The sequence below is a fragment of the Phyllobates terribilis genome, unplaced genomic scaffold (genome assembly GCF_046119375.1).
Source record: "Phyllobates terribilis strain yellow unplaced genomic scaffold, ASM4611937v1 Scaffold_3__8_contigs__length_932513732, whole genome shotgun sequence".
Lineage (NCBI taxonomy): Eukaryota > Metazoa > Chordata > Amphibia > Anura > Dendrobatidae > Phyllobates > Phyllobates terribilis.
Window position 1 is genome coordinate 715,238,291 of NW_027362763.1, and position 13,163 is coordinate 715,251,453.

General features: G+C 46.4%; 1 protein-coding gene across 1 annotated transcript in view; it reads left to right on the forward strand.

Annotated features, from left to right (window-relative positions):
- TMEM229B (transmembrane protein 229B) overlaps positions 1–13,163 on the forward strand; it is a 42,700-nt gene that overhangs the window by 25,483 nt on the left and 4,054 nt on the right. The gene's annotated exons all lie outside the window — the stretch shown is intronic.

Here is a 13,163-nt window from a genome sequence, read left to right on the forward strand (position 1 = left end):
CCCTGTCCCTGGCTGGAGTGGGGGGAGGGAACACTGAGGAAGGGGAACCCTGCAGTGCAGGAGCAGGGAGGAAGCAGTTCCTGGGTGCATTGAGAAGGGAGTTCAGTGCAGAGAAGTCTGAGCAGAAGTGGCAGGGAGCAGGGGCTCTGCATGAGCTCTGCTCCGGAGGCGGGCCTAGTAACAGAGGCCCAGGCCTGCAAGAGGGAGAAGGAAGGAAGAGGAGCGGAGAAGGCTCCAGGAATGAGGAATGAAGGGATCCCAGGGGTGCGGACGGGCGAGTCGCCACCGCACGCCCGAATCCACCTGCGTGGAGGGGTCAGGCCAAAGGGGGAGACCGGTCCCCGAACTAGTGGAGGCAGGAAACGACCCTCAGCTAGAAACCGGAGGCTCTGACATTTTATGTGGCGCAGCCCCTTGCTCCACCCGCTAGGAAGGCACCACATAGGGTCAGGGAAACTGGCGCCAAGTTTACCAAGAGGAGGCCCGAGGCAGCCGGACAGAAGTGTTGGTAAGAAAGGCCAGATAAAGGACACACAAAGGGGGTCCTGTGAAGCGCTCCAAAGTTATCTGGGAGTTGTCTGAGCCCCTCACCTGGTGAGCACAGTACGACGTGGGCAGCCGTTACCTGCAGACGTGGTCTGGATAATAAGAACTGTGAGTAAAGGCCCTGAACTGCATCACTGACTCCGTGTCGTTACTGCTGCTGCCCTGCACCATCACCCCCATCCTCCGCATACACTGCCCTGAGGCTATACTCCTCCCGTGGGGAGTTATGCTACGCTCTGCTGCACCCACAACACCAGCCTTAGCGGTCTGCCCTGTAGCGGCGGTTCACTCTGACCGCAATCCACGGGTGGCGTAGTCGGACATTTAAACATCAAAACCACATAAATAGTTCCGCCACTGGTTTGACCGCCCTGAGCCACGGAACCGGATCGCCGCCACGAAGACTACAACCACCAGCATCCACCAAAAAGGGTCCGGCTCCGGGTGTCCCAAGGCCCAGGGGGTGCGTCAGAACATTTTCATCACCTTTCACAATCACCAATGGGACAAGGCAGGGATGTCCTCTGTCCCCTCTCTTATACATCCTAGTGATGGAGCACCTGCTCTCATCAATTCGCCATAACCCCAATATTAGGTGGATTGAGGTGGGAGGCACCGAGTACAAGTGCTCTCTATTTGCTGATGATGTCCTAGTATATATCACTCAATCACATATATCCATCCCTGCTGTTATGGCTGAAATAGATCACTTTGTTACATGGTAAAATTTTAAAATCAATGCAGCGAAGTCTGAGGCCCTCGATGTCTCCCTCCCTAAATCCATATAGGATTCCATCCAGTCCAACTTTCCCTTTGCCTGGCCCTCACAGGGTATCAAATACTTAGGAATTCCTATTCATAGAGACCTCTCCCATCTATGTTATCTTAATTTTGGGCCCTTTATTGAACAATTCCATACAGACCACGGTTGGCAAGTTAGAACTGTAAGATTCACTACGTGAACCACTGGTGTTTTGTGGAAAAGCACATGTACACCGCGTTCCAAATTATTATGCAAAAAGTGTTTAGGAGTGATAAGGGAAGAATTTGTTTGTTTGTCAGTTAAACTCATTGATGGTGATGTGTGTCAGGGCTCTTTATATCACTGTAAGCAATTGCAGACACCTGTGCTAATTAGTTTGGCAGGTGTGTCCAATGAAAGGCAAGACTACTTAAGAAGGCTCTCTCACATTATTAAGCAGCCTACATTTTCTGCCAAAATGGGAAAGAAAAAGGATGTGTCGGCTGCTGAGAAGCAACAAATTGTGGAGTGTTTAAGTCAAGGCATGACTACAATCAACATTGTGCGATGATCAGGATGAAGTGTGTTGGCAATCAAGAAGTATGTAGCTGATTCACAGTACACACGTGTGCGTGCTGATAAGGGCAAATTGAGGACTCTTTCCTACAGGCAATTACGTCAGGTTGAAAGAGCAGCGGCAAAAAAGCCTTGTCATAGCAGCAGACAAGTTTTTGAAGCTGCTTGTGCCTCCAACGTCCCCCGAACAACAAGATGCAGGGTCCTTCAGAGGTTTGCAGCTGTGCATACGCCATCCTGTCGACCTCCTCTATCCACTTCACACAAGCAGAAACGGCTCCAGTGGGCCAAACATTACATGAAGACTGATTTCAAAACTGTTTTGTTCACGGATGAGTGCCGTGCAGCGCTCGATGGTCCAGATGAATGGAGTGGAGGATGGCTGGTTGATGGACACCCCACGCAAACACGGCTACAGCGCCAACAAGGAGGAGGTGGAGTAATGTTTTGGGCTGGAATCATGGGGAGAGAGATTGTCGGCCCCTTTAGGATCCCTGAAGGCGCTAAAGATGAACTCCATAATGTATGTGGATTTTCTCAAACAGCACTTCCTGCCATGGTTCAAGAAGAAGAACCGTGTATTTCACAGCAAGATCATTTTTCTGCATGATAATGCACCATCTCATGCTGCACATAAAACATCTGCATCTCTGGCTGATATGGGCATAAAAGGGGACAAACTTATGGTGTGACCCCCATGCTCCCCTGACCTCTACCCCATTCAGAACCTTTGGAGCATCATTAAAAGGAGTGTCTATGATGGCGGGAGGCAGTTCACATCTAAGCAACAGCTCTGGGAGGGTATTCTGTCCTCATGCAAAACAATTGAAGCAGAAACCATCCAAAACCTGACAAATTCAATGGACGAGAGAGTTCAGAAGCTCCTTTCGAACAAGGGGTCCTATGTGAAAATGTAACATCACCTAGAATAAAGTTTTGAGTTGAAAACTGTTTGATTTCAGTTTCTAACAACCTGCTAATGCTTATAATTTCAAAAATGACAATTTTTTTGGTCTTTATTAAAATGAAAAGGTTGATCGAAAAGTTTGGGGGATCTAAGAGTGTGGCAACCCAGTAGTCATGATTACTTCGAATTCTGACAATATGAGGGTCATGCTGCAGGTAGTGCAGCAAGAAGGCACTTATGTGTCTTGCGCATCTCGGAGCCCCAAAATTATTTTCCGGGCTAGATGCAGCTAAAAATTATTTTTAATTTTAAATCTGGTGAAGCTTATTATAGATGGCCTAATAGGATCAGTGCTGCACACTGCTACAAAGCCCAAATTATTTTCCAGTCAAGATACAGATAAACATGATTAGTAATTTGAAAGCTTAAAACGGTTGGTAGGGTGATTTTAACCAATCATCAAGCTTTTACTCTCCCCAGGATGACACAGGGGTAGAAAAGTCGTTTTGGATCCATGATTTGTTCATCTTTATGAACGTGAGTCTGTCTACAGTATCAGTGGAGAGCCGCGTGCGCTTATCTGTCAGCACACCACCAGCAGCGCTGAACACACGTTCAGACAGAACGCTGGCTGCGGGGCATGACAAGATCTCCAAGGCGTAAGTGGCTAGCTCCGGCCATTTATCCAGATTGGAAGCCCAAAAAGAGCAAGGGTCCAGTGACACAGTCGTGGCTTCAATGTTTACTTGGAGATACTCCTGTACCATCGTCTCTAGGCGTTGACTATGTGTCAGACTTCTTGTCTCCTGTGGCCTTGCAAAGGATGGGCTAAAAAAGTGGTGAAATGATTCCGCAAAATTGATGTTACCAGCAGATACTGTGGTTCTGTTACGGTTTGAGTGCTGAACACTTGACGGTCCCACGGTTGGCAAGTTGGAACTGTGAGATTCACTACGTGCACCACTGGTATTTTGTGGAAAAGCACATGTAAGATTCTGCAACAGTCTCTGCTGATACTCCTGCCTGCGTGCATCCCTTTCTATGGCAGGAATAATTTCTGCAAATTTACTTTTGTACCGGGGATCTAACAGTGTGGCAACCCAGTAGTCAGGATTATTTCTAATTCTCACAATTCGAGGGTCATGTTGCAGGTAGTGCAGCAAGAAGGCACTCATGTGTGTTGCGCATCCAGGAGCACCAAGTCCCTGTTGTGTTGGTGGCGAGGTAACAATCATGCTTCCTTCCTCTGTCCTCTCCCCCCAACCTCGCACAACAGAAATGTGATCAAGGTCTCCCTCATCTGATGAGTCTTCCATCAGTTCGTCCTCCACTTCTTCCTGGGCTCCTGCACCTTCCTCACTAGTTTGGCTGCTACCATGCGCCCTGGTAAAATCATCTCCCCCACCCTCACATGCCTGCCGCCTTGGTGCTGCCGACCGTCTGGACCTTGCAGATGTTAGCCCTTCCGCATACAACTCCTCCTCCTCTACTTCCTCCACCTCCTCTTGTGCCACCACCTGACTCCGAATTCTGTTTAACATGTGCTCCAGCATGCAAATCACCGGAATAGTCATGCTGATAATGGCATCGTCAGCACTAAACATCTTCGTCGCCATTTCAAAACTGTGCAGAAGGGTGCATAGGTCCCTGATCTGAGACCACTCCTCCAGCGTGATTTGCCCCACCTCTGAATCTCGTTGGCCCAGGCTATACGTCAGAACGTATTGCACCAGGGCTTGTCGGTGCTGCCACAGTCGCTGCAACATGTGCAGAGTTGAATTCCACCGGGTAGGCACATCGCATTTTAGCCGGTGAAGTGGCAGGCCCAACGACTTCTGTAGAGATGTAAGTCGCTGAGCTGCGGGATGCGAACGGCGGAAGTGAGCACACAGCGACCGTGCCCTCTGCAGAAGGCCATCTAGTCTGGGATAGTGGGCTAAAAATTGCTGGACAACCAGGTTCAACACGTGAGCCATACAAGGCACGTGTGTGACATTGCCCCGGCGAAGGGCCGCACCCAGGTTTGCAGCATTGTCGCACACGGCCTTCCCTGGTTTCAGGTCCAGTGGAGACAACCATTCATGAAATTGGTTCTCCAGAGCTGACCACAACTCCTCAGCTGTGTGACTCACATTTCCCAGACATTTCAATGTAAAAACCGCCTGATGACGTTGAGCCCTACTGCCAGCATAGTAAGGAGGTGTGCAGGATCCCTTCTGCGCAGTTAGAAAGCTTGTGGCATGACCAGACAGGCTTTGGGTGCAGGTGGAAGACCGAGAGGAGGTTGAGGAGGCAGAAGCAGTGGAGGAACTTTGACATAAAGAGGATTGACGCACAACTCGTGGGGACGGCAAGACTTGGACAGCAGCCCCTTGTCCTGCTGTCACCATAGTTACCCAGTGCCCAGTCAGCGACATGTAACGCCCCTGTCCATGCCTACTCGTCCAAGTGTCTGTGGTGAAATGCACCCTGTCACACACAGAGTTTCTCAAAGAAGCGGTGATGTTGTGTGCGACATGCTGGTGGAGCGCAGGCACACCTTTCTTTGAGAAGTAGTGCCGACTGGGCATCTGGTACTGGGGCACTGCGACGGACATAAGGTCTCGAAAATCCTCTGTGTCCACCAGGCGGAAAGGCAGCATTTCTGTAGCCAAGAGCTTGCAGATGGTGAAATTCAACCTCTTAGCTTTCTCATGGCTAGGAGGAAATGGTCTTTTACTTGTCCACATCTGAGGGACCGAGGGCTGGCTATTGTGCTTAGACGGGGTTGATAAGGGTGTCCCCGGCAAACTGCCGGTCTGTGAGGAAGATGCAGGCGGACATGTTAGGTTGCCTTGATCCAAAGGTGGTGCTATCGATGTCGGACAGCGCTCAAGACCAGCTGGTGTTACCACCTCCAAAGAAAATGATGACCTGCCAATCACGCTGGCTGTTGCGGGTAAAGAGGTGGCAGGTCTGCGCCCCAAAACAGGTGTGACTGCTGTCCCCCCAGTCACAGAGGATGAAGAGGCCGCGGATGCACAAGATATGGCAGACGGTGGTTGGCCCGGCCGGCTAGGCCGCATTGTAGCACACTGAGCTTCCCACTGCAACTTATGCTTCATGTCCATGTGCCGGTTCATGCATGAAGTACTCAAACTATGTATTTTTTGGCCTCTACTTAGCTTTTGCTGACAAATGTTACAGATAACACGAGTTGGGTCATCTTTATCGATCTGAAAAAATGCCCAGGCTATGCAAGGCTTAGCACCCATGCGACCTGAAGAGCCACCACGACTTGTGGTGAGAGGCAGAGTTGTGTTTGAGGATGCAGTTGTTGACGTGCTTCCAGTACTACGTCTCTGTCCAGGAAGGCGCAACCTGACCTCGTCGTCACTAGCATCTTCCTCCACCTCCTCTGCTGACCTCATCTCTTGGCTGACTGTGGGTTGACAGTAAGTGGGATCTCCGACCTCATCATCATCACCCTGTGCGTTATCACACCCGTCGTCCTCAGAGCCAACCTGTTCCTGCCCTGACAAAAAACTAAAGTTGTCGCTCCAATCAGGTATTTGAGTCTTATCATCGTCTTCCTCATTGTCTCCACCAACAGGAGTTACAGTTTGGGAATGAGGGTCTACATTATGGTCAGAACCTTCTGCGTCTGGTCCTGGATCCGACTCATAAAGATTCTGGGCATCAGTGCAGATCATTTCCTCGTCTGGATTCACAGAAGCGCTGGAGTCGACCTCTGATTCCCAGGCTATAGTATGAGTAAACAGCTCTGCAGACTCAACCATCTGTTCTACCTCATACTCAGACGGGCAGCTGGAGATTTGGGAGCTGTGAGGAAGCAAGTGCGATTTGGGTGACACCTTTGAGGACTGGAGTATTTGTGATGTTGAAGTTGATGTGGAGGAGAGCCCACTTAAAGGAGCACTTGATATCTGTTGAAGCACCTGCTGTTTTTGTGCCTCATCTGGAATTTGTAGCGATTGGCGTGGCCGTAAGAAAGGGATCTTATCACATTGTCCGCTAAAAGAAGTAGACATTTTAGTTTGGCTGGAAGATGGTCTTTCTTCTGCACCTACCCCACGGACACAACCTTTTTTCCCCTTCCCAACACGCCTATTCCCCTTTCCACCAGCAGCAGGCCTTTTTCCACTCATTTTGGTGGTTAACTAATTCACAACTCTGGAGTTGTTTGCACAAAAAAACAATGGATGGTAACCGAGCAGAGCTGAGTGGCCAAACTGTGGTATTAGGCCAAAACTATTGGCTGGGTTAGATGCAGAAAAAAATTATTTTTAATTTGCAACCTGATGGAGGTCAGTATAGATGGACTAATAGACCAAGTCCCACACACCGCTAGAAGCCCAAATATTTTTTCAGAGCTAGATGCAGAAAATTTTTTTATTCAATTTGCAACCTGATGGAGGTCAGTATAGATGGACTAATAGACCAAGTCCCACACACTGCTAGAAGCCCAAATATTTTTTCAGAGCTAGATGCAGAAAAAAATTATTTTTAATTTGCAACCTGATGGAGGTCAGTATAGATGGACTAATAGACCAAGTCCCACACACCGCTAGAAGCCCAAATATTTTTTCAGAGCTAGATGCAGAAAAAAATTATATTCAATTTGCAACCTGCTGGAGGTCAGTATAGAAGGACTAATAGAACAAGACCCACACACTGCTAGAAGCCCAAATATTTTTTCAGAGCTAAATGAAGAAAAAAATTATTTTTAATTTGCAACCTGATGGAGGTCAGTATAGATGGACTAATAGACCAAGTCCCACACACTGCTAGAAGCCCAAATATTTTTTCAGAGCTAGATGCAGAAAAAAATTATTTTTAATTTGCAACCTGATGGAGGTCAGTATAGATGGACTAATAGAACAAGTCCCACACGCTGCTAGAAGCCCAAATATTTTTTCAGAGATAAATGAAGAAAAAAATTATTTTTAATTTGCAACCTGATGGAGGTCAGTATAGATGGACTAATAGACCAAGTCCCACACACTGCTAGAAGCCCAAATATTTTTTCAGAGCTAGATGCAGAAAAAAATTATTTTTAATTTGCAACCTGATGGAGGTCAGTATAGATGGACTAATAGAACAAGTCCCACACGCTGCTAGAAGCCCAAATATTTTTTCAGAGATAAATGAAGAAAAAAATTATTTTTAATTTGCAACCTGATGGAGGTCAGTATAGATGGACTAATAGACCAAGTCCCACACACTGCTAGAAGCCCAAATATTTTTTCAGAGCTAGATGCAGAAAAAAATTATTTTTAATTTGCAACCTGATGGAGGTCAGTATAGATGGACTAATAGACCAAGTCCCACACACCGCTAGAAGCCCAAATATTTTTTCAGAGCTAGATGCAGAAAAAAATTATATTCAATTTGCAACCTGCTGGAGGTCAGTATAGAAGGACTAATAGAACAAGTCCCACACACTGCTAGAAGCCCAAATATTTTTTCAGAGCTAGATGCAGAAAAAAATTATTTTTAATTTGCAACCTGATGGAGGTCAGTATAGATGGACTAATAGACCAAGTCCCACACACCGCTAGAAGCCCAAATATTTTTTCAGAGCTAGATGCAGAAAATTTTTTTATTCAATTTGCAACCTGATGGAGGTCAGTATAGATGGACTAATAGAACAAGTCCCACACGCTGCTAGAAGCCCAAATATTTTTTCAGAGATAAATGAAGAAAAAAATTATTTTTAATTTGCAACCTGATGGAGGTCAGTATAGATGGACTAATAGACCAAGTCCCACACACTGCTAGAAGCCCAAATATTTTTTCAGAGCTAGATGCAGAAAAAAATTATTTTTAATTTGCAACCTGATGGAGGTCAGTATAGATGGACTAATAGAATGATGCTATGCCCAAAAGATTTTACTTCACTAGGTGCAGTAAAAAAATTGGTATTCTATACACAGGTGGTATATCTTGCAACACAGATAGGCTACTCCACTGACTAACACACTCTGCAATAGGCCAAAAAGGATTAGCTTTGCTAGATTCAGCCAAATGCTGTGAAAAAAACTTGCACAGCACTGGCACAGACCTGCCTGGCAAAAACTGATAGGAACTGATGTAACCTAGTCCTGAAAAGGACTCCAATTACAATAAGTCTTTACTCCCACAATCTATCTATTTAAGAGCACAGACCTGCTTGATAAAAGTCGTAGGAAATGCTGTAACCTAGTCCTTAAAAGGACTGCAATCACAACTATTCCCTACTCCCAAGCTATCTGTATATTTGTGCGAAAATTGGCTTGAAATTAACAAGGTATAGCGCACACAGCAACAGCGGTGCCGTCTAACACGCAGCTGCAGCAGTGAGAAAATGGTGGCGACGGGGAAAATGGCTTGGTCTTATAGGGCAAGGACATGTGACATACACTGCCAATCACACATGCCCTTGCTTGTGTGAAAAAAAGCACTTCGCTCCGTGTGTGCGCTGCTGATAGGCTGACAGATTGCACCTCCCCACTGCAAATGCGGGAAAGAGAAAAAAAAATGGAGATCTTCATTGTTCCTGCAGAGATCCATCCCCTGCCCCTCCCCCCGCCCCGCTGTACACTCAAACTGCGTATTAACATTAATTTTCATCATTACTGAGAAAAAATCCAGTTATGATTTTGGTGCACGAACAGTTATCGAACATAACCTCGAACAGCCGAATTTTTCTCAAATTGTTCGTGTTCGCCGACCGGCTCGAACACCGCCCAAAACAGCTCGAATTTGAGATTGGCGAACAGTTCGAGTAGAACAACGCTCATCTCTACTCACTATCAATGGAGTTCACCAAGAAATTTTGGACTTGGTTGTTTTGGATAATTTGCCCTCTCCAGTTGTTCTAGGATTGCCTTGGTTAAAACTGCACAATCCTTTATTGGACTGGTCTACTAATGTGATTAAGTCTTGGAGTCCGAAGTGCTATGATCAATGTTGTAATGGTCGCATTGCGGCTGTGAAAAAGGGGAATTACCTGTACCTATTCAAGATTTTTGGAGGGTTTTTTCGGAGGAGGAGTCACAAGTTTTACCTCCTCATAGGGATTATGACTGCGCCATTGAGTTTGTTCCGGGTGCTACTCTTCCCAAAAGTCGCTTGTTTAATCTGACTATCCCTGAAAGAAAGGCCTTGGAGGAGTACATACAGACTAGCCTGGCTGCTGGTCACATTACACCTTCTAAGTCGCCTGTGGCAGTTGGATTCTTCTTTGTTAAAAAAAAGGGCGGCGGTTTATGTCCATGTCTGGATTTTCGTGAAATTAATAAGATTACCGTACGCAATTCCTACCCATTACCATTTAACCAGTTAGTGGGAGCCAAGTGGTTCTCCAAAATTGATCTCCGGGGGGCATACAATTTGTTACGTGTGAAGGAGGGTGATGAATGGAAAACTGCTTTTAACACTCCGGTAGTGTCATTTTGAGAATCTGGTGATGCCTTTTGGTCTTACCAATGCACCTGCATTTTTTCAGAACCTTGTTAATGACATCCCGAGACCTCTGATTGGTAAGAATGTGGTTGTGTATTTGGATGACATTTTGATTTACTCACCAGATCTAGAGTCCCATTGGCAGAGTGTACGTGAAGTCTTGCAGTTATTGAGTGATAATTCACTCTTTGCTAAACTGGAGAAATGTGAGTTTGCTATGCAGAAAATTAGTTTTTTGGGCTACTTTGTCTCCAGCGAGGGCTTTGTGATGAACCCTGTGAAGGTTCAGGCTGTGCAGGAATGGCCTAGGCCTATTGGTTTGAAATCTATACAGAGATTTTTGGGTTTTGCCAATTATTACAGGAAATTCATTAAGAATTTTTCTGTAATTGTTCAACCTCTAACCTATCTCACCAGGAAAGGTGCGAATACGGCCCAGTGGACTACTGAGGCCATTGAAGCATTTGAGTATCTCAAAGACAGGTTCAGTTCTGCCCCTATCCTTATGCAGCCTGATGAGACCAAGCCTTTTTTGGTTGAGGTCGATGCTTCATCGGTGGGGGTCGGAGCAGTTTTGTCTCAGGAGAACAAGGGTGGAGTACATCCTTGTGCCTTCTTTTCGAAAAAAAATTCGGAAACCGAACTGAATTATGATGTTGGAAATCGGGAGTTGTTGGCTATTAAACTCGAGTTTGAACATTGGCGTAATTTTTTGGAAGGCGCTAGATTTCCTATTCAGGTTTTCACAGATCATAAGAATTTGATCTATCTGGATGCTGCCAAGCGCTTGAATGCCCGTCAAGCTAGGTGGGCACTTTTTTTTTCTCAGTTTCATTTTTCTGTTACCTATATCCCTGGTACTAAGAATGTTAAAGCCGATGCTTTATCTCGCAGCTTCTCTCCTACGGTCAGTGCCGAGGAGGAGGAGAGCATTTTACAGAAAGGAGTTGTGGTGGCTGCTTTGGACTCCGTTTTGGAGAATGGGATTCTGAAAGCTCAAGATGATTCCCCATCTAACACTCCCCAAGGGAGGTTGTTCATACCTAGAGCCTTTAGGAGAGATTTGTTTGTGCAGTGTCATGAGTCTCTGTTGGCTGGTCATCCAGGAATTTCTGAGACTAAGAGACTGATCAGTCGCAGTTTTTGGTGGCCTGGATGGCAGAAGGAAGTCATCAAGTGGGTGCGTCAGTGTACTGTGTGCGCTAGGTCAAAGGCTTCACATACTCCTGCTGCGGGGTTGCTTTGCCCTCTGGAGGTTCCTAGTGCGCCTTGGACGCATCTCACTATGGATTTTATTACTGATCTTCCTGTGTCCGAGGGTTTTACTGTCATCTCGGTGGTCGTGGACCGTTTTAGTAAGATGTGTCATTTGGTTCCATTCATTAAGTTGCCCTGCGCCAAGACACTCGCTAAGGCGTTTGTTAAGGAGATTGTCAAGCTCCATGGCGTTCCCACGGATATTGTTTCTGATAGAGGACCTCAGTTTGTGGCTCGCTTTTGGCGTGCTTTTTGTGACAGGTTGGGAGTCCATTTGTCATTTTCGTCTGGTTATCATCCAGAGTCTAATGGACAGACTGAAAGAAAGAACCAGGATGTTGACCAGTTTTTGCGTTGTTTTGTGGCGGACAATCAAGAGGTGTGGTCGGAGTTTCTGCCTCTCGCAGAATTTGCTCTTAACAATCATGCATTCTCCTCTGCTGGGTGTTCTCCTTTTTTGTTGTACTGGGAGACATCCGTCTTTTGGTTCGTTTTCCAAATTGGGGTGCCGGAGGAGGAAAACTTTTCCAGTGATTTGGAGAGAGTTTGGACTAATGTACGTTGTAACCTTCAAGAGGCTAACAAAAAGTCCAAGAAGTATTTTGACAGGCAATGTAAAGAGGTTTTGTTTACTGTGGGTGACATGGTTTGGTTGTCCTCGAAGAACCTGCGGTTGAGGATTCCCTCAAAAAAACTGGGTCCTAAGTTTGTGGGTCAATTTAAAGTGCTTCAGGTTGTTAACCCATCTGTTGTTAGGTTGGATGTCCCTACTTCCTGGAAGATTAATCCTGTGTTTCATGTTTCCTTGTTGAAAAAGGCTGACGTATCTGATAGGGACGGCACTGTCACAGTTCCTCCTGTGGTGGAAGACGGCGAATATGAAATTTCGTGTATCTTGAATTCTAGATGGCATAGAGGGAGATTACAGTATCTTGTCTCCTGGAAGGGTTTCGGTCCCGAAGACAACTCCTGGGTAAGGACGGATGATGTCTCTGCTCCTAGGCTTGTTAAAGCTTTCCACAGGAGGTTTCCTGATAGGCCTGGGCCTGGAGGATGCAGAGGATCCTCATAAAAGAGGGGGTACTGTTAGAACCCTCCTGTTAGTTTTTTCTATCTTGTGTTTTGTGGTCACGTGACCATCTGCCTATATATTCCAGCTCCGCCCTTCTGGCCTTGCTGGACTACAGTGTTGTTTGACTGTATCTCTAGCCAGGTGCTTCGGTGCCTATCTCTGTCTAGTTTGCTTTGTCCTCTGGGACCTCTAGTACTTTTTGTCAGTTTGTCTTTTGTGCTCTGCAACAACTTCTGTTTAGGAGGTGTCCCATTTTTGTCCCAGTCCTTAGTTCTTTTAGGGACCCCTCCCTTAATTCTATAGGTCTTCGTTCAGACTAGCCGAGGACGAAGGCGGGTCTGTTCACTAGGAACAGGCAGACCGCTACATCGTAGGGATTCAGCTTAGTCTTACTGTAGGGACAGCTTTCCCCTATCTTTCCTTAGTTCTTGTTGCAGATCATAACACACGGCATATTTTATCAATGTACCACCAATATAATATATTTTGAAGTTGTTTGTTAGTTTCACCTGGTGAGGTGGATCCTCCAAGCCCAAGGTTTGAGTGTGCACACGGGCCACAGGCATCAGTGCAGCAGGCAGGTGAGGCATGCGGGAAAGAGGTAACAGAGGTCGTGG